At 40.8% G+C, this 22,221-nt stretch overlaps 1 protein-coding gene across 7 annotated transcripts in view; it reads left to right on the forward strand.

Moving 5' to 3' along the window:
• MYO9A (myosin IXA) overlaps nucleotides 1–22,221 on the forward strand; it is a 452,172-nt gene that overhangs the window by 62,808 nt on the left and 367,143 nt on the right. For 6 of the 7 annotated variants that reach the window (XM_077828555.1, XM_077828554.1, XM_077828557.1 and 3 more), the window contains one exon: nucleotides 1,794–1,915. The gene's annotated coding sequence lies outside the window, so the exon portion shown is untranslated. Of the gene's footprint in view, nucleotides 1–1,793; nucleotides 1,921–22,221 lie in introns of all 7 variants that reach the window. The other variant, XM_077828556.1, reaches the window with a different exon arrangement.

Raw genomic sequence — 22,221 nt, forward strand, 5'->3', positions numbered from 1 at the left:
TTGGCTGTCTAGTCCATTCAGGGAAAACTTATTTTTGTCTTTAAAGTTAGCATATATGGCTGAATATAATCAGGGATCAGAATTAATTACTAAGAAATTGCTATTTCTACATAGTTACTTTCCAGAATAGAAATATACTTTAAATTTGTATTAATTTCCAAGGTTTGATGGTTTTTGTAACCTTTTGTTTTGGAGGAAAAGGTTAGAAGGTAGAACCTGCCTCTATTTCTCAATGCATTTTATGTTGTCCCTCTATGTAGATTATAATCTCCTTGGTGAAGTCCCAGATTGTCTTGTGTTTTGTACAGCACTAAACTCAATGTCTTTCAATAAATAACCTTTTTCAAGTGCATTTTTTAAAGTTGCCTTTGGTTTGTAAAAAATTAAAACAAACTGTGGGCTCTTAACCAGGAAGATGTTGGGTTTTTTTTATTTGAATTCATATCTGAGAAATTTTGGGGGATAAGCTCTCTAAAATGTAAATAACTGGTGCTATGCCTTAACTTATAGGTTAACTGATCATCTGATATGTTTAATCCATTCCAGAATTAACTAGTTGTGAAATCTGCCATGAAGTAAACTACATTTTAAAGCATTTTGAAAGCCCCTCTCAAAAAGGAGGTAGATTCTGTTGGACGGCTTGCTGAAACAGATAATCTGTTCTAAGAGGATGAGTAACATTGCAATTTGTTTGCATTTGATTACGAATTGCAACCAACGTTTGTTCCATTTGTTCACTTGGCATAAAGGGAGCTGTGGAAAGCATGCAACCATGTTTATCATACCCCACTTAATAGCCTTTGTGTGGAGCTATGCAAAAGTTAAGGGTGAGGTTTTGGGAAATAAAAGAGAATTACCAGTTTAAAAGTTTCCAGGAAAGCTTGGCTCATGATAGTGAGTGAACCTCTGGAATCTTTTTTTATAAGCCACCCTCCCCATCCCCCCATATAACAAACTGCTTTGGGATTGTTGCTTTTCCTTATTCTTTAGGGGTTTGAAGTTGCTTAATAAGTATTTAAAAGTGGTTAAATTAAGACTTGTAGGTTGGGAGGTATTGAGCACATGTAGTTTTGCAGAAACGTCTTAGGTATATATGTTTAATGTTAAGAAAATTGTTCTAATTCACTTAATACACTAAAATTTAGAGCATCACCTGGGTGTTTCCTTGCAAAGCAATTTTCTATAATTTTTTTAAATCTTATTTTATTGTACACTGTCAACGGTGTAGAAATACACTATGCGATTTATGGTACTGAGCTCGGGTGAAGTGGGTGGATCTTGCTAGGAAGAAAGGATAGTGCATGATGTCATCTCCTCCTTCCTTTCAGTATAAGATTCTACTACAGCCTTGAGCAGCTGGCAAGGCTGCGCAGCTATTTAATGGAACATGCTGCTGAGTGCTGATTTGCCTTTGTTTTTTTTTCTGTGATACTGTTTCATGAAATAATTTGCCTTCCTATTTCGATCTACAGCACAAGCTGGAGAGAGCAGAAAGTGATCGTGAGACTGGGGCAAAAACGCACATTTGTTTCACAGTTAATTGAGAGCTGCCTTCAGTGGTAATGTGCAGATGTTGAAATCTATATGAACAGCTGAAGGATTTAAAAAAAAAAAAAAGCTGCATTGTGCTGTAGCCGAGTTGGTGCATGTTGTGGAAGTAAGAAGTGTCATAACAGAGACCGAACTTGGAACTGGCATTTGCAAAGAAGTTGTTGAAAAGAAGAAAAGCTTTATACACAAAATTGCTGCTGGGGTTGCTGATCTTGCTCTTTTTTTTTTTTTTTTGGTGAAAGTTATCAGTGTCTGAGAGTCCACAAGGAAAATATAGCTGCATCTTCATTGATGGGAGTGGAGCGAATTTCACTGCATGGTGAAGACTGGGAAATGATCAGGACAGAGACAGAAGACTTGGAGGGTACTGTAAGAGTATACATTTATTTAACTGATTATTTTTACCATACAGATGTTAAAGAAATAGGAAAGTGGCACTCAGAGAATATGGTACAAGAAAAGTGTTTTGGAGAGCTAGCTGTTTTGTAAGCTAGATATGCAGAATGATGTGTTAACGTGTCCGTATTGCGAGCCCCAAATGTTCAAAAAAACGTGAGTCAGGCTCCAAAAAATTACAATTGACTTAAAAATAATGTTTTTTTTTAAATTACATTTGGGATGTTTTTATTTGCTTTGTGGTGTTCTAGCCTTTGGGGGTACAGGTTTTCATGCTTTTATTCACATCCATGAGGGCTAGAAACATACTTTAAGAATGAAAGCTGAGATTTTCATGTATTCACATAACTCCAGGGAGCTGGGGGTTTAAAAATAGCACCAATTATTGCAAGATGCAATAAAATCACGAGTTGGGAGCACTGAAATATTTTATTCAAATCTAGTAATGATTGTAACAAAGATGCAGTTTAGAGAACTTTATCATTAGAGAGGTTTGAAAATGTTCCCTTTTCACTATGGATTATAATTGAGAAACATCTGTATTACCAGGGTAAATGAGAGAGCACCTATTTTACAGTGAAATAGTTTGATCTTGTCCAAGCACTGCCCAATTCCACTGGTGAATTTTTCAGTTATATCAAAGATCCTAGTTAAAGGATTTGAAATTAACAAGAGATCACTTGACCTGATTTCTTAAATCTCAGTAACCTTTTGTGGAGTAAATTTTGTGTAGCAGTTTATGTATAGTTTCACCATTTGTAGGGTTGTTTGATTTTTTTTTTTAATAATTATTGCTATAGTTCTTTGCGGACAATACAAGAAAACCAATAGGTTGTTTATTTGTGTATATAAAATAGATTGAATTATCCTAGGACAGTAACCTGCATACTGAGAATCAGGCTAATGAAAAAATGTAAATAGAAATTTTGGAACTGAGTAAAATTGTTGTAGAAAAGACTCACTTCATCGGATGCTGTAGCTCACGAAAGCTTATGCTCAAATAAATTTGTTAGTCTCTAAGGTGCCACAAGTACTCCTTTTCTTTTTGTGAATACAGATTAACACGGCTGCTACTCTGAAACCTGTCAGTATTTGCCTAGTATGTTAATTCTTAACATACACATTAGGGGCTTGTCTTCACTTAAAATGCTGCAGTGGCTCCACTGTAGCACTTCAGTTGAAAACATTACCTACACTGACAGGAGGGGTTCTTCCATCAACATAGGTATTCCACCTCCCCAAGAGAGGGTAGGTAGGTTGATGGGAGAATCATAGAATCATAGAATATCAGGGTTGGAAGGGACCTCAGGAGGTCATCTAGTCCAACCCCCTGCTCAAAGCAGGACCAATCCCCAATTAAATCATCCAGCCAGGGCTTTGTCAAGCCTGACCTTAAAAACTTCTAAGGAAGGAGATTCCACCACCTCCCTAGGTAATGCATTCCAGTGTTTCACCACCCTCGTAGTGAAAAAGTTTTTCCTAATATCCAACCTAAACCTCCCCACTGCAACTTGAGACCATTACTCCTTGTCCTGTCCTCTTCTACCACTGAGAATAGTCTAGAACCATCCTCTCTGGAACCACATCTCAGGTAGTTGAAAGCAGCTATCAAATGCCCCCTCATTCTTCTCTTCTGCAGACTAAACAATCCCAGTTCCCTCAGCCTCTCCTCATAAGTCATGTGTTCCAAACCCCTAATCATTTTTGTTGCCCTTCGCTGGACTCTCTCCAATTTCTCCACATCCTTCTTGTAGTGTGGGGCCCAAAACTGGACACAGTGCTCCAGATGAGGCCTCACCAATGTCGAATAGAGGGGAACGATCACGTCCCTATTGACCTAGTCTCCTTTTGACCTAGTACTCTCTACGCCCGGGGGTTAGGTCATTTTAAACATGTGCTTTGAATAGGAATGGACTGTGGAATAAGGCCCAAATAGATTTGTAAAGGTTGTTGTACTGCCAAGAGGGTGAGCTGAAGATCGTTTAGAAACATTCTTCAAAACACAATAGAGAACATTCATTTTTATAAAGATCCTTCACTCTGACTATAGATGAGAGGTACTGTTATCAAAAAGCAGATTCTACTTTAGTTACCAGCAGCTGTTCAATTAGTCAGAGGGTTGAAATTCACATTGCAGAAATAAACAAAATTAAAATTCCATTAGGTCATTACTTCATTGAAAAACTACATGTGGCACCAACCTTATAGTACAAAAATATAATGTTGAATGTGTAAGATTTATTTTAAACCCTTTACTTTTTCAGGCAATAAGTAGTATGGATTTGTGTGGAGTCCATGATTCTGAAGTAAAATGACAGTAGACATTTATAAGATAATAGGGAAGTATCCTTTCAGACTACTAATTTTACCACTGAGTCAGAAATATTTCTGAAGTGTGATTATGGAAACCATTAAATGGGAGATATTTTCTGGAACTACTGTAGCTTCCTTCACAATGCATTCTTCCTTTCAGTCTGTGTGAGCTCTTTTATTAGACCCACTTTGTCCTGCCCTGGAGGTGAAGATAAAGGAAAGGTGTATATATAGTTGTCTTTAACTTTAAAATAAGTATCTCCACTCTCCACCCATGGCTGGGATCTCTCTTCCCAGTTTTGAAGTCATCTGTTGGAGAGGTTCATACAGAGGACTCTGTCTTATTTCATTCTTTGAGGTTCACAGGTCTCAATTCTTAAATGTTTATGCAAGGAGTTTTTCCTCCATAATTTTTTTTATCCTCTGTGGAACTGAACATCCGTATCAGACACTGGGATAAACCTTCTTCATTACAATTATATATCGCCTAAACTACATTAAAAGAACATTAAGGTTATAAAGTCAAGCACTCAAAAGTTAGAAAACATCAAAATTTTTTTCCATTGAATGCATCCGATGAAGTGAGCTGTAGCTCACAAAAGCTTATGCTCAAATAAATTTGTTAGTCTCTAAGGTGCCACAAGTACTCCTTTTCTTTTATCAAAATTAAGGTGGCCATGCAACTTAATTCACCCCCTTGTGTGTGTATATATTGTAAATCTAAAATGACATGATCATATTCAGTTTTTTCCACAGGACCTCTGCCTTATTAAGTATACGAGATGGGCAGCGTTCACTGAATGAGCAGCTTTTCAATATTTTATGTTATCCTCATCATTCCGTGTTTGTGGTCCCATGCATTATTCACTGCACACCATCCAAATCCTGCCTGCACTGAATAAAGAATTATTAATTTTCTCTTTGGCTTTTTTTATGCATCTTACTTCACTGCAAACATTAATGATTTCATCATCTCTACACCCTGGTGGGGCAAGATGATTGTGTTATCCTCCTTTTACGTAGGCAAATGGAGGCACAGAGATTAAAACCAACATTGATTCAAATTGGGCACCCAAAATTAGTTAACACTTTTGACATTTTGGCCCTGATTTTTCAGAGTACTTGGGATTTACAGCACTTACATGTTTTAGAGCAGAGCTCCCATTGATCTCTATTGCATTTGTGATTTCTCAGAACTTCTGAGGTCTGATTTGCATGTATTTCTCACGCTAATACCGAGAAAATGAGGAAGACACAGTGGCCACTTGAGCACATTTTGGTTTGTGACTTGCCCAACATCACACAGGAACTCTGGCAGAGGCAAGGATAGAAACCAGTCATCTCTGATGGCATTCAAACTACCCTGATCACAAAACCAGCCTTTCTCCTCCTGCAATCCCCTGCCTCATTCATCACACACCTTCCAACTTTGAGTTTGAGTCAGGAGTCCTACAGATAAGTGACATTCACTACACAATCCTGATTCATTCCCAGAGCACCATCCATCCTGTGCACTTTTTGAAGCAGGGAAAAAAAGTTTGTGATTGTCTGATTAAAGATTGTATCACAATTTATATGCGCAGGGAGGCTGAATTAAGATTGCACAGCCAATCCAAAAAGCCTCTGACTTTTTTTTGAAAAGTGAGAGAGTGTAATACTTTGACTTCCCCTCAGTGGGGGAAAAATAGTGAGAGTAGACTTTTTTTCTTCTGCTTCCTCTTACTTTTTGTCCACTGGAAAAAGTGTAGGATAGGAAGTGAAATGGTAGGGCTTTTTCCAGTTTGCTTTTTTTAAATTTTTTTTAAACATACATGCATCCTCCTTTCTCTTCTCCTGCCCCCCCCCTCCACCCCACGGGGAAAACTTTTATCAAACTATTACGAATATGGTTAAAAAACTGAAGAAAATCAAAACATTTGCGCAAACATTTTCACATATAAAAAAAGACCAGTTTTGTACACCTCTACTGGAGACCAATTTGGAACAGGCCAAGACACAGTGGTCAGTCTCTCTCGGGGCAGGAAAAAGGGCTTCTTACAGTAAAGCCCATGGCTGCTCACTGGGAGGCTATAGAAACTTTTAGTTACAGTTTTCAGGGGGTGATTCCATCACCCTTTGCTAACTAGATCCTTGCTGATCAGCCAGTGTTAGGAACTCAGGATTTTTTTGTGCTCTCTTCATGCTCAGGGCAGATAGCATGTTCTTTCGTCTCTTGAGCCCTACTACCGTGACCCTACTCTCATCAGCACTCCCTCTGCAGATTTGGTGGGCTTTGGGAGGGGGAAGGGTGAGGGGGCTGTGCTGTTGGGCAGCGTGTTAGACTTCAGCACTCTGCCTGTTCAGGGTGATGGGGGCTAAAGAAGTGATCAGAAAAATCTATGCTGGAACGCCACAGCACTCAGCAGTGGGAAACCCATTGGTCCAGATGAATGCTTTGTTGTACAAACCTGATTGATTTACATGTATGGAAAATCTCTTCTCAGTCCCTTACTATGGGCAAAGTTGGTGCAGATGTTACTGCTGTTATCAGTGATGTTGCTAGCTGTGCTGTGAAACAGTCTAAAAATGTAACTCTTTTGAGGGATGATATTATGACCTTTAAATTATGCTCACAAGTTTTTATGTATTTCTAGTCAGTTACGTGCACTATTTGCAGGGTTTTGGATTCTGTGTGATATCTCAGTGGTTAGACTCAATGCCATATCTCATTTCTGCCATATCTCACTTCACTCTCAAAGCTGTGTTTGAAAGCAGTGAAATAGGTGTTTTTAAACAAAAACCAAATACAAGTCCAACATGGATTAGTTGGAGTAGTATTTTAAAGTACTGAGAAAGAGATGTGCTATATGTTTTGTGTTTTTTTTAAAGTTAAGCAAGTAATGAGTATACTAGACTGAAATCCCGCAAACAAACACAAATTTCACTGAAAGTAAGAATAAACGGACCCATTGAGGGTTCTCCTGACAAATTATGAGTAACACAAGCATTTAAACACTTTTTTTATGGTTTGACATGGTTTGGGTCCTGCAATGGAATTTCAGCCTTAGTACATACTGTTGAGGGTGCATAATTCTATATATTCTTAGGGTCCCAAAGTGATTGATGTGTTACTCTTGCTGTTATATTTTTAAAGGTCAAATATTTTAGTCATTTGTTTACATCATCAATGGGACTATTGTGTTCATATGGAGCATTTTTTCAAGAGACAATGCTGAAGTCTTCAAGAGGAATTAATATGGCAAAAATGTATTTGCTGCTTATATTAGCATACATTGTGTTAGATTTGGAATACAGAAAATACCATACTGTTGTCCTTCCATACCCCCCCCATCATTAATTACTTTTAAAAGGCCTAATCCTGCCTCTCTACAAGGGGATCAACTAGATGAACTCTTGAGATCCCTTTGTTTCTGTGATTTTTACATAGGCAGTCTTTCTGGTTACATTTTCACAGCAGGACACTGGATTTTATGTGCATTGCTTTAATTGATGTTAATAATAGTAATTCTTCTTTGAGTGCTGGTCCCTATGTATATTCCATTGTGGAGTATGCACGTGCCCAAAGCTGGAGAATTTTGAAAGCAGCGTCCTGTGGTCTGCACATGTGTGCTTGTTCACCTCGTGCCTCCAACTGAGGAGATAAAAGGTGGGGTAGACCGACCACATTTCTAGTTCCTTCTCACTGCCAGATAGTCCAGGTAGGAACCTTCAGTGTCCAAAGCGTTGGCTTTCTTCCTTTATCTGTGAACATATATTTAGGTCTGTGTAAATAGTTTGTAAAAGTTTTTGATTTAAAATTTTTTTATCTAATTGTTTTTTAGTGTTTTATAGTTAGCCTCCTCGGCATGGGGAGCCCTCCCTCATTCCCACTACATGCCCCGTTTTGGGGACTATGCCCAGGACTTTGGGCTTCAAGTTTGTGTTTACTACTTGAGATCCTTCTTGGTCAGCAATGACCACCGGTGCTGCCTGTATCGCCTCAGGGATTCCCACGTGTGGTAAGGGGCAGTATCTGCTATTTGTTCCCTGGTAGTATCTGGGAAGGGTGGGAACTTCACCTTAGGAAACACCTAATGGAATAGGCCTTGAGGTTGCAATCAGACCTGGGCTGGGAGACTTCCATGACTCAGCAAGGATTGTGCCATCCCAAAAGGTCCAACTCAGGAGCAAGAGACAGTACCTCCACAGATCCCTCGGTAGCATCTGGTCTGGAGAGCAAGGAACATGCTCATAAGCATGAGACTAAATCTTCCTCCAAATCCACTTTGTAGAATATGGATTCAAGCCCTGCCTAAATTGAACAAGTCTCTAACATCAGACATAGTATGTTCTAAGTCTCAGCTGCGTGATAAAAAAGCTCACGAGTCTAGGGCTCCACCAGCACTGGATATCAATTCGCCAGCACATGTGCTTCTAGTTCAGGGGTCGGCAACCTTTCAAAAGTGGTGTGCCGAGTCCTCATTTATTCACTCTAATTTAAGGTTTCGCTTGCCAGTAATATGTTTTAACATTTTTAGAAGGTCTCTTTCTATAAGTTTATAATATATAACTAAACTATTGTATGTAAAGTAAATAAGGTTTTTAAAATGTTTAAGAAGCTTCATTTAAAATTAAATTAAAGTGCAGAGCCCCCCAGACCGGTGGCCAGGATCCGGGCAGCATGAGTGCCACTGGCAATCAGCTCACGTGCCGCCTTTGGCATGCATGCCACAGGTTTCCTAGCCCTGTTCTAGTTCATCCCAAACACAAACCTTGGGATCTGCCATCACCAACGAAGACCGATCACTGACAGCCTCTGTTATCCCCAGTATTGTCTTTGTCTTCAGTGGCTGTTGCTCACAGGCTGTCTCGACTGAGGGTTGGGTGGACAGAATCCCTCTCACTTCAGGAAGAGCCAAGACATGTGCTCTAGCTGAGGACATCTTCGCTGTCCCAGATCTGGAGTTCTTACTCAGTTGGATCCCTCCCTCTACCAGGAGAGCCAGCCTTTGGGAGGAGTCTGTCTCCCATTCTACTCCCCTCCAATGGCATTGTCGATGTCGCTACTGGACCCAGAATCAGTTTTCTCCTTATTGGGAGATTTTGAACTGCCCAATGAACCATTACTACCTCCTCCAAGACACACCTTCCTGGTCAGAAGGCCTGAACCAGCTTGGGACCAACCTACACCTCGGTACCTTGGAACTGTTGGTCCCCATGGAATGGGGACCTCCACAACCACCATTCAGTTCATTCTGTTGGCCATATTGGGGGCCATGGAACCAGTTCCATCCTCAAAGTTGGTCCAGTCTGCTAGGGAGTTGCCCATTCCCATGCATTTAAGAGAGTAACTGGAACTGCTCCTTGATCCAACTGAGGAGGAGAAGGAATACACGCTGGATCCAGTGGTTTCATTAGAACCGATGATGTTGCCATCTTTGTCTCCAGATAAGACACTGACTCCAGTATCTCCACCCATGCTCCTCCACGCCCCCATGGCGACAAGCAATTCCAAGAATGTCTTAGCAGAATTGCAGGGGAACTGCAGATTCCTCTTGAAGAGATTCAGGATCCTCATCACAAGCTCCTGGACATACTTCAGTCTAATAGCGCTCCCTGTTAACGAAGTCATCCTGGAGCCAGCTAGAGCATTCTGGCATACTGCAGCTTACCTGTGCCCGTACCCATAAGAGGGCAGAGAATTGGTACTATGTCCTAGCCAAAGGGGTGGGATTTCTGTTGTCTCACCCTGTCCCTAACTCTTTAGTGGTCCAGGCTGTCATGGAAAGCTCTAGCCAACAATACTCTCTATCTACCATGACTGATAAGGAGGGCAAGTGTCTCGATTTATTGGGAAGGGAAGGTCTTTTCTTCTAATTTCTAGTTCAGAATAGCCAACTATGTATGACTTCCTGAACTATTCAAAATTCATGGTGGGCTCCAACCACTTTCAATATAGAGTATTCCCTTTTGGCATTGTTACTATGCCCCAAGTCTTTATCCAGGTGTTCTCTGTAGTAGCAGCTTCTATCCGATTCTGTGGTTTCATCATTTTCCCCTACATTGATGCCTCGTCATCTGGTCATACCAAGAGGCCTATGCATCGACTTTGACAATGGTGCAACTCCTCTCTTTTTTGGGGATCAGCATAAATGCTGAAAAATCCACCCTTACCCCGACACAGGCTTTAAACTTCATGGGGGAATCTTTAAATTCACTCATGGCAAGGGCTTACCTACTGACGGAAAGGTTTCAGAGTATGAACAATCTCCGAGATCAGGTCATAAGCAGCCCCAGAGTACCTGTCAACATTTGTCTCTCTCTCCTCAGTCATATGGCTCCATGCACTTACGTCATGCCATTCCAAGACGCCACCTTCATTGCCTACAAGTGTGGCTTCAAACAGTGTACTTGCCAAACTGGCAGTCCATGAAAACACTAGTGACTGTTCCTGCCAAAGAGGTATCATCCCTGTTATGGTGGAAGAATCTCCATGTGTCAACATTCCCTTTCTCACCTCTGCTTCAGACAGTGTTGGGTTGGGGAGCTCACAAGGACAACCATACAGCACAGGGCATCTGGACATCGGAGTTGGGAGCAGTTTGAAGGGCTTGTGAAACCTTTTCTCCCATTCATTCAAGGTCCTCCTGTCCTCATAATGTCAGACAACATCATGACTATCTCTTACATCAGCAAACAGGGAGGAGCGAGATCTGTCCCCCTGTGAGCAGAAGCAGTCAGTCAGTAGAACTGGTGAATTGGCAATCAGATTGCCCTGTTGGCAGACAATCTCCTAGGAAACCAGAATGTGCTAGTTGACTCAGCAGACACTTCTCTGTCTGTTAAAAGTGGGAACTACACAGTGAACTGTTTTTGCTCTCTGGGGGACCCACTACCACTGTGTGCCTCCCAAACAAGCAGGAAATGCTACATACACTGTTCCAGAGGAGCCCTAGGTTGCCATGCACAGAGCCACACTCTACTTTTTACATAGTCAGCCCACCTGAACTGTATCTTCCCTCCACTCCCACTCCTGCCTCAAGTTTTACACAAGACTTGGCAGGACAGAACACTAATCATTCTCATTGCTCCCGTACAGTTTTGGTTCCTCAACCTCCTATGCATGTCATCTTGAACATAGATTGTTATTCAATGTTTCCCAATCTCCTGACCCAGGAAAATGCCAAGATCAAGCATCCCAACCCACAGCCGCTTCATCTCAGAGCTTGGTTTTTGGATGGGCTTTGTCCTTTGACCGATCATGTTCTGAAGCTGTACAGAACCTCCTTTCTAATAGTATGATGGATTCCACTAGAAAATGTTACCTAGCCAAGTGATTCGTTTTTCTCTGTTGGCTCATCAAAGACGTATACCCCCAGAAGGTGCTGATATTCCTCTCACTGTTGACTATATTCTTTCCTTAAAGACAGCAGTTTTGTCTGTCAGTGTCTTATGGGTCCATTTGGCAGCAGTCAGTGCATACCATCCACCTTCACAGGGCTATTCAGTCTTCACACACCCACCAACTGACAGATTCTGATTATGTCTTTCCAGAATTTTTCCACCTCTGAAAAAGCTTGCTCCTCAATGGGACTTGACTCTTGTTATCTCTGTACTCACTGAGCCTCCTTTTGAATCGTTAGCTTCTTGCTCCATGTCTCTCCTATCCACATTCCTCGTAGCCATCGCCTCAGAAAGGTTGTTGAGCTTGGAGTGCTGATGGCAGATCCTCCTTAAGCTATATTCCATAAGGACAAAGTTTCATTACGTTAATGCCCTAAATTCACCCCCAAAATAGTCTGTTCCACCTGAACCAGTCAGTTCACTTACCTGTGTTCTTCTTCAAACCACATGCATCCTCAGAAGAAAGGCGGTTCCATTCCCTCAGTGTTTGGTTAGCCTTGACCTTTTTACCTGCAGAGAATGGCAACAAACAGTCTGGGAGATTTTCTGATTGGTTTTGAAGTGGAAAGAGTCAGGGGTCAGGCTCTATCCTCTCAAAGAATTTCAAATTGGATCTCTGGCTGTATTTTGCTCTCAGCTGTCTAATTTCCCCACTTCTCATAGGTAAGAACTCGTTCCACAAGAGCTCAAGCAATGTATATGGCATTAAGTTACTGCAATCTTTATGTATAGAAAGCTCAAATTGATATTGCTGTGTCCTGATATTTCAATGCAGGGTGGAGGTGGGCAATTTTCTACCTAAACCCTGCTGTGGTAGACTTGAGCAGTCTTGGTCTCGTTGTGGGGCACAGATCACTTGTAGGTTTAAACTAGGGTAAATGGTGGATTCTCTGAAATTTGAAGTGTTTTAATCCAGGGCCCCGTTGCTGCGGGGGAGAGGAAGTGACTTCCATGACCTCAGTGAATGATTCACAGCCTTACTTATGAGGTGCTTGAGTTTGAAACAGTAAGAGATGAAAATAATAAATACAAGTATATAAAAATATGTTGTGCAAATATAATTGATACCTGCTTGGCTCAGTTGTAATAAGCAGAAGTTTGAAATCCAAATGGTGCCATCAGTCATCTAGAAAAGGTGGATAGAAGTATAATTATTTTATTTTGAAGTTCCTTTTGTTAAAAGCTTTTCATTTTTATTACGTTAGTTATAATTGTGGGAATCCTGACCCCAAGCAGTTATAGTGAATACTACCAGAATAGGAACTTTTTGTATTAAGCTTGTTGCTTTCATTATGCCTGTTTTCTTACACAATGAAAACAGTCATAATGGACCCAAATGAAAGCTTTTGTGCATGTGAATGAATCATCAGCAGTGAGTTACAAGGAAACAATTCCTTCAGGGGAATGCTAGGTAACTTTATATATCACCAGAGTAAAATTTGGTTGCTCTGTCTCACCAGAACCTTGAGATGGAATTAATTCTGTGTAGCTCTCTGCAGATGCTTTGTAGCTTAGCGTCAAAGGCTATTTTTAAAGTTTGTGAAGCCTTCTAAATAACCAAAACTTATGTCAGTGCAGCAACTGTTAGAAATCACTAGAACTGTCGAGCAAAAAGATGATACAGTATGGATTGTATTAAAATTAATTCATTGCCTTGTGCTGGCAATATTAGCTGAGAATTAATGCAATACTTTTTCCTCTCTGGAGTCTTAGTGGAATTATATAAATGTTTAAAAGTTCTATTGTGGTTAGTTAGCATTTGGAATTCACTGTTAAATTATTCAAATTCATATCTGCAGATGATGCAATTTTCATGGCTGAGATTTCTTTTCCTCCTGGCTGATCACCTGACTTATGCGTTGTAATCAAATAGTTATTGGAAGAAGTAAAACAACTTTTGTCACTCACATCAGTTTTTTTAACTAAAAAAAACCCCAACCACCTACCACTTAGACCATAATATTTGTACTTTACAATTTATATTAAGAAATCACTTTATCTTCCATTGAAAATGCAGCATTCTAGGATGAAGCACAGCAGCTGCTTTAAAAGTGCTTTATGTAACTTGAGAAAAGCAAGTGATGACCTATTTGTATGCATTTGAAACTGCAGTAGTTCATAGATTCCAAGGCAAGAAGGGACCACTGTGATAATCTTATCTGATCTCTTGTATAACACAGGCCATAGAACTTCCCCAAAATATCCAATTTTGATTTAAAAATGGTCAGTGATAGAGAATCCACCACAAACTTTGGTAAATTGTTCCAATGGTTAATTATTCTCACTGTCAAAAATGTACGCCTTATTTCTAGTCTAAATTTGTCTATCTTCAACTTCCAGCCATTTAATCATATTATACCTTTCTCTACTCAGTTGAAGAGCCCAGTATTAAATATTTGTTCCTCAGTGTTTAAAGTTAAAATGTAAAACTGAGATTGAGAATTATAACTAATGTATCAAAATTAATTTTAAAAACCCCATCAATTTTCACCTTCTGAAGAGCAAAAAAATTCTCAGGATTAAAAGAAAAAGTTTACTTGAGGATTAGATTACCAGTACTGCCTTTAAAACAAACATCCCTGCTCTGGATTATTATATTGCTATTCACAGTTGACATGTTGTTCAACAAAACTCCAATAAGCATGTGAATCTGTGGTCACCAATAAAATGCAACATGAATTCAGATTCATATGCTATGGCAAAAAGTAACAAATTGGCTTAGTCAGCACTACCTGTTAACTGTCATGATTATCCTAGAACCAGGGGTGAAAGTAAGTAAAAGGATTTACTGGTATGCCGGAGTTCTGAGCATGGGGCGTGGCCTCAACCGGAATAGGTGTGGCCTCAACCGGAAGAGGCAGGGCCTTAAATCCCCGGGCCCTTTAAATCTCGATTTAAAGGGCCCGGGGCTCCAGCTGCGGTAGTGGCAGCTGGGAGCCCCAGGCCCTTTAAATCACCCGCAAGCTACCAGCTGCAGAGGCGGCTGGGAGCCCTGGGGCTTGGGGGCGATTTAAAGGGCCCAGGCTCAAGCTGCTGCTACTGCAGTGGAGCCCCGGACTCTTTAAATCACTGAGGAGCCTTGGGGACTCCTGGCTGCCACTGTTACCCCGGGGCACTGGGCTCTGGCAGAGCTTTAAAAGACCTAGGGCTCCGCTGTGGTAGCGGCTGCCGGAGCTCCAAGCCCTTTAAATCCCCGTCTGAGCCCTGCTGCCCGAGCCCTGGGGTAGTAGCGGTGGGGCTCCGGCAGCAATTTAAAGGGACCTGGGGCGGTAGCAGGGGCTGAAATCTCGGGGCCCTTTAAATGCCCGCTGGAGCCCCGCCACTGGTACCCCAGGGCTCGGGCAGCAGGGCTCAGGCAGGGATTTAAAGGGCTCGGGGCTCTGGCAGCCGCTACTGCTCCGGCCCTTTAAATTCCCGCCAGAGCCCCGCTGCCACTACCCCAGGGCTTTGGCGGGGATTTAAACGGCCTTGGGGCAGTAGCGGCAGCTAGAGCTCCGGAGCCCTTTAAATCCCCACTGGAGCCCTGCTGCCGCTACCCCAGGGCTTTAAATTGCTGTCTGGGAAAGCCGGTCCCGGTACGGCGCACTGGCTCTTTCCGGTACACCGTACCGGGGCGTACCGGCTTACTTTCACCTCTGCCTAGAACTAATATGTTTTCCCACATGACTATGCTTGCCCACTTAAGGGAAAAATAGTGTTTAACATGGTATTAGTTAGCGTGTAACTTTATGCATTTTCCTTGTGTAGACATTCTCCAAATGAACTGTAACAGTTTATAGCAGATCTTGGAAGGAGAGAGAGGTAAAATATGTAGTATCTGAAGATTCATGAGGAAAGTACCAATGTTTTGTTTTCCTGAAGTCTAGATTTTTTTTTTTTTCCCTCCTGCATTAGCAAATGAGCAAGGAGATGAATACCATGATCTGTGAGGACAGTTAGGAGCCACTAGCATTAGCAATCCTCAGACTGTCTTTACCTTTCTCAGAACCCTTGGAGAAACCAGGAGAAAGGGGAACAAAGTATAAAATGGTGCCCTGATCATCGGATAGACCATGTATCTGCTGCCCAGGCATGGAGGTTTCTGAATATGGTGCAGATTTTCTGGCAAATTTTTGGTCCTTTGAAAAGACAGCAGAGATTCACTTCAAGGCTCCCTCAGATTGAGCCATGACTGTCCTGGTCAGGGACCACTGACTGGGACTGATGGTTTCACTCAGCAGTTTGCCTGTAAATTGAAGATTCTTGCCATGTGAGTTACTTTTTAGGCTCAAATCGTTTTCCACCCATTCTAAAAGAGCACTCAATTGTGTAGTGCTGTATGTGGACTCCTCTTTTTCCTCCTGGTCATTGGTATGAGACCACAATTGCTTTCTCACTGCTCTGGGCTTGAGGATGTTGATATGCTTTCTTTTCTTTTTCTGGACCATGTCTCTTGAGGATTTCTGGAGAAAAATATTGGTCTCTACATCCCCAAGGCTGCTGCTATTGAGGACTTTTCATAGTTATTCTTGCAAAGTCATGTCATTCAGTAGATTTGGTTGGAATTTCTATCCACTGAGGAGCCTGTCTAATGGCTGCACTGAGAAGAATGGATGCCTGAAGCTCATCTCTGAGGCTCAGTTAAGTCCGGAAAGCTCTTGTGATGATGGGAGTGCTCTCTGGTCCACTGCACAACTCATTCATACAGGTTGTGATTTTCAGTAGCTGAAGCACTTGTCTGGCTGAGGTCTGCATTTCCCTGAGCTGCTTCAGAAGGTTGATTGGCTTCTTCCACACTCTAAAAAGGGTAAGATTCACCCAATGATGGTGTGAAAGCAGGCTCATGGATTAATAATTTGGTCATTTGGAATTAATTCACTTTTGTCCTGGTTGAAAAAGCAGAAGAGATGCTGCTGCTTATCTTCAAACAGGAGACAAATACACCATTTTATATCAAGAGTTCACATAGCAATATTGAAATTTTATATTTTTCATTGGTGGTTTTAGTGATTGGTGTTTCTCCTGTTACACACACACAAGAAATATTAAAAAAAAATAGTACATATCTCTGATGCTAAAGAACTATAATTCCAGTGACCTCTTAGCTCTCTCTAATTTAGCCAAGACTGGTACTGTTCAACATTTTCATTACTGTTAGTTTAAACCAATTGAAAAGGAGGTTTAGTTGAAATGGTAATAAATGCTACCAGCCAAGGAAATCTTATTTATATTACAGCTCCCACTGTTGCTAACACTGGTTCAACCAATAGGATTTTAAAAAAATTCCTATTGTAGACAAGGTTGCATTCTTGCTACAGTCCTCCAACAAAGAGATGAATATAAAATGTAAACAAATAAAAATGGAAATGTCTGAGACCATCACACACTGTAAAGGACAAAACCCCAAATATTTCACTTTTTTACGGTTCACATAACTCCTGCAGTTATCAGAAATAACATGTAGGCAACTGCTGCATTTATGAACAAAACTTTCAATATCAAATTTCAGTGTGTCTGAATGTTTAGATCTTAATTCACGTTTTCTTGTTATACATAAATAGCTATCTTTTAAATTACTTGAGTTGAGTAAGCCTTCAGAAAAAGGGGTACATCTTATTCTAATAATGCAGCTTTGTTAATTATTTAAGAAGTGAAAGTGTCTTGATAGTAGAATTGATATTAATAGGATGTATTACCTAAGAAGCTCTTAAATGCTGTATTAAATTAGCACAGCTTTTTAAAAGCTCTTTTTGAGTCTGTGGGTTTTTTGTCTTAGATATTATAATGTAGTTAATAGTTAATAGCTTCATACAAATTGGTCTGCTTAGTTGCATTTGTCAACATGTCAGTCCTCTTCTGGAAACTGTAGACAAGATTCTGGAACAAGGCTGTTGTTATAATGGCCCAGAACAGTTGCTTCTGGTTAAAAAGCTAACAGGCTAGAAAGTGGTGCTTTGTTGCTCCCTAACAAGAAGCAGCAGCCCAGATTCCATTGTAATTGTGGTTTTTGTAAAAAACCAAAACAAAAAAACCCACAATGCAATTTACAAAACACAACCAAAATCTCCTTTTCTGTTACTGTAGGAAATCAGGAGCATGATTATTTGAGTAGACTACTGCCCCATTTCTTTTGGAAAAAAATGTACTGTCCTATTAAATGGTGCAGATCATCCATAGAAGTATTTATATGAAAAAACAATAAGTATTAACTTGGGTTAAGATATTTTTAAAGTTATTAGTTTTGAGTGGCTTAGTTTTTGGGAGTGCAAATCTTGATGCATGTTGAAAGCACCTGACTTTGAATGATTGTCTATACTTCGGAAAGTCAGACCCCTTCAAGGTAGTTACTTTTAGAAGTCTTAGTTTTTTAGGTTAAGTTATTAAAAGTTTGTCTGTCACATTAATGTACATCTTATTCATGGATGTGTGGTTAGATTGAAAGTTTAGTTTTTGGCTATAAAACTGAGCAAAACTGTTCCTGGAATAGAGCATGTGTTAGACCAGGGGTGGGCAAACTACAGCCTGAGGGCCACATCTGGCCCTTCAGACGTTTTAATCTGGCCCTCGAGCTCCAGCCAGGTGTGGGGTCTGGGGCTTGCTGCACTCTGCACAACTCCTGGAATCAGTGGCATGTCCTCTGGCTCCTATGTGTTGGGGCAGCCAAATGGCTCTGTACGCTGCACCTGCACCAAATGCAGCCCCTGCAGCTCCCATTGGCTGGGAACCGCGGCCAATAGGAGCTGCAGGAGCGTTGCCCATAGGAGCTGGAAGGGGGACATGCTGCTGCTTCCGGGAGCGGCTTAAAGTAAGTGCCACCTGGAGCCTGCAGCTGACCCCCTCCGACGCCCTGATCCCCCTGCCACAGCCCTGATCCCCCTCCTGCTCTCCACACTCCTTGGTCCCAGCCCAGAGCTCCCTCCTGCACCCCCAACCCTTCATCCTCAGCCCCACCCCAGAGCTCGCACCCCCAGCTGGATCCCTCACTCTCCCCAACCCTGTCCCCCTGCCCCAGCCCCCTCCTGCACCCTGAACTCCTCATTTCTGGCCCCACCCCAGGGCCCGTACCCGCAACCAGAGCTCTCACCCCCTCCCACACCTCAGCCCCCAATTCCATGAGCATTCATGGCCCACCATACCGTTTCCGTACTCAGATGTAGCCCTCGGGCCAAAAAGTTTGCCCACCCCTGTGTTAGACAAAACTTGGCATGAGACCTGTAATAAGACCATGATGCCTTTCTCTGCTTGCATCATTGGTGGGAAATAGCTGAGGGGACTGAAATAATGGCTAATTGGAGATTAATAATAAATTGAGAAAGGATTGGTCTGATTATTTTTGCATTCAAAAACACTCATTGCGGCATTTGTTTTCATCTTAAGGATTCCTCTCAAGAACAAACTCTGCAACATTTCTGAATTAGCATTTGCATAATTACTGAATGGTAAACATTTTAAAAGGCTTTGATATGGCTTTGTTTCTCTGTTTTACTGATTTTGTATTATGTAGTCACGGTTTTTATATTGTTTCAGAAATATATAACTTGGGTATAAAATTCACTCTTTTTGAAGGGTCTCAGTCTAGGAAAAGATTGACTTATTTTGTTAAGAATGTAGCCTTTTAAAATGTGAATGTACTAAATGGCTAGACTGTTTTCTAGTGAGTTGTTCTTGTACAAAACTTGATCTGAGGGCTTGTTTTGGTGCATTGGCTTGCACCAGATGGAGTGTAAATCCTAGTGTGCACCAGTGTGATATGCACTAATTGTGCAGACCCTGCTGCCCCACATTAAAAGTTCCTGATTGCGCATTAACATAGGACTGTTTGAAATGGCACTATGTCTGTGTGTACTTGGGAATGTAGGAACTTTTAGTGTGCATCAGCAGTGTCCACACAGACAATTAGCGCATGACACTCTGGTGTCCACTAGAATTTATACCCTGGTGGTGTGCGCTAACGCACCATGTAGACAAGCCCTAGATATTCCATGTTCTTGCCCAGACTCTAGCGAGAAGGGAATACAGTAGAACCTCAGACTTATGAACACCTTGGAAATGGACGTTGTTCATAACTCTGAACAAAACGTTATGGTGGTTGTTTCAAAAGTTTTCAGCTGAATGTTGACTTAATACAGCTTTGAAACTTTACTATGCGGAAGAAAAATGTTGCTTTTAACCATCTTAATTTAAATGAAACAAGCACAGAAACAGTTTCCTTACCTGGTGAAATCGTTTTTAAAATTTCCTTTATTTTTTAATAGTTTACACTGAACACAGTAATGTGCTATATTTGCTTTTGTGTGTGTGTGTGTGTCTGCTGCTGCCTGATTGCAAACTTCTGGTTCCAAATGAGTTGCGTGGTTGACCGGTCAGTTCATAACTCTGAGGTGCTACTGTAAATTAGCCTCTGACTTCTAGAAGCTGGTACTGGATGATAGGGGATGGATGGATCACTGAAAAATTGCCCTGTTCTGTTCATTCCCTCTGAAGCCTCTGGCTCTGGGTGATGTTGGAAGACAGGTTACTGGGTTCGATGGATAATTGGTTTGACCCAGTATAGCCATTCTTATGTTACCAATTAAGCCGAGTAATCTGGCATTAGTAGTAGGCTATTATCCTTATGTGAACCAGTCACTAGAACTGAAAGGGATACACATTTTTGGCAATGGTATTCACAGCTATTGACTGGACAACAGAGGAATATTGAAACTCTAGAATCCTGGGTTTGGTTCATCGTTCTGGAATTGAGTATGCTATAGTGGTATAGCTCCTTCTACCTAGATGTAGATAGAAATATTACCTTGGACTTTTCTTTGTCATTTGTGTGGGAGCAGAATGGTTGTGTCAACACAGAGTGCAAGTTTTGGATTACTGATTTTATTGGCATGTTACACAGTTCAAATAAACTGTATATTCTACATACTCATCACACTCATTGTTTTCTGTAGGACATGTCAGAATGTAAACACATTGTGATGCAGCTTTAGATTATTCAGTTAACTGTTGAAAGGTATATACAGGTGCATCTGGCACACCTGTCCTGTTCTGTTCCTTTTAACATGTTTGGTCCCAGCCCATCTATTTTTTGTATTTCTTTGATTTTATTCCATCAGAAATTGTTGCTGAAGCATACACTCTGAACAGATGCAAGCGATTTGACATAAACTAGACTTAAAGTAATTGATTTCACTCTTTTTGAGGATGGGATTATTTATTAGTAGTTTCAAGATCCATTACTGACTTTGAAATACCTTTCCACTTTAAAGTTGTATCTGCAAACAATACATTATGTGTAAGTACAGCAATAACATTTATGTATTCCTGGGCTTTTTTAACAGAAGAAACTTGAGATGTACAAAATATAGATTGATGTACGAATGTATGCCCTCACCTTGAATGCAATATTCAGTTCTGTTCACTGCATCTCACAAAGGACATAGAAATGGGAAAAGTCCATAGAAGGACAACAGAAATTAAAGTAATAAAAAAACTTCCAATGAGAAGAGATAAAAACTTGGTCTAAAATATATGTTTATCCAGCTTACTGTGGACTTGAATAGGTGCAAACATGTTATAGAGAAAGTAAATTAGAATAATAGAAATGTAAGGCTGGAAGGGACCTCAGTAAGTCATGTAATTCAGTCTTCAGTGCTGAGGCAGGACTAAGTGTTATCTAGACAAGCGTTTCTCAACCTTTTTGGTAACAGGGTCTAGTTTGCTGCTTTCCTAAACTGTGCCAGGGAGATTTCAGGGACCGGCGCTGGTTCACGGGCCAATCGTTGAGAAACACTGATCTAGACCATCCCTGACAGATGTTTCTCTAACCTGTTCTTACAAACAAACATTGGGTGCTTTTTTTACTTGTAATTCTAGAGTAAAGGTGAGTCCAGAGAAATTAAAAAGAACAGTTTTAAAATGAATAAAAGGTAATACCCAAAGTGAACCATTTCAAATTAGATTAATTTTAGGAGAAGTGTTGCCAGTTGTAAATTTCTGAAAACAAAGGTTCTAATGAAAACCCTGACAGATGCTTAATTTCAATAGTATTAGTGCCGTTAGAATAATAGGTTAGGGAGAACAACATGGTGAACACTAGGAAAAAAATGGGTACACAACAAAAACATGAGTACACCCAAAAAATATGGGTACACAACAAAAACAGCATGCAAATTATTAAACTAAGTGTCTTGTAAGCAAGGCTGTGCATAATCATACTCTAGTATATTGAAACCTGACACTTGCTAGTTCTCATGGGCTTCCTTGTGGATAGAGTAAGTAACCTTTCCTTGCCTAAAGAAGAGAGAAACAATGGCACAGGAAAAGCTATGCTATTTACCAGCAAACGGCTCAATCTAGCAACAGCTTTGATAGTAAAAGGTTGGGTTTTTTCCTCCTTAGACTTGAGGCAACAGCAGAGATGGGTTCAGCAATGTTTGCATTTGTGTTATGCTATATCACAAAATATTGGGGGGGAAATTTCCTAAACTAATGTAAAGTAGAGCAGCAAAATTTGTTTATGGTAACAAATTTCTTTCTTGGTTTTTATAAGTGTTTGTTTGAATTTTCATGGCAACCATGTAACATTTTCTATTAAGCTTTAAGGAA

The sequence above is a fragment of the Eretmochelys imbricata genome, chromosome 10, assembly GCF_965152235.1.
Source record: "Eretmochelys imbricata isolate rEreImb1 chromosome 10, rEreImb1.hap1, whole genome shotgun sequence".
Classification (NCBI taxonomy): domain Eukaryota; kingdom Metazoa; phylum Chordata; order Testudines; family Cheloniidae; genus Eretmochelys; species Eretmochelys imbricata.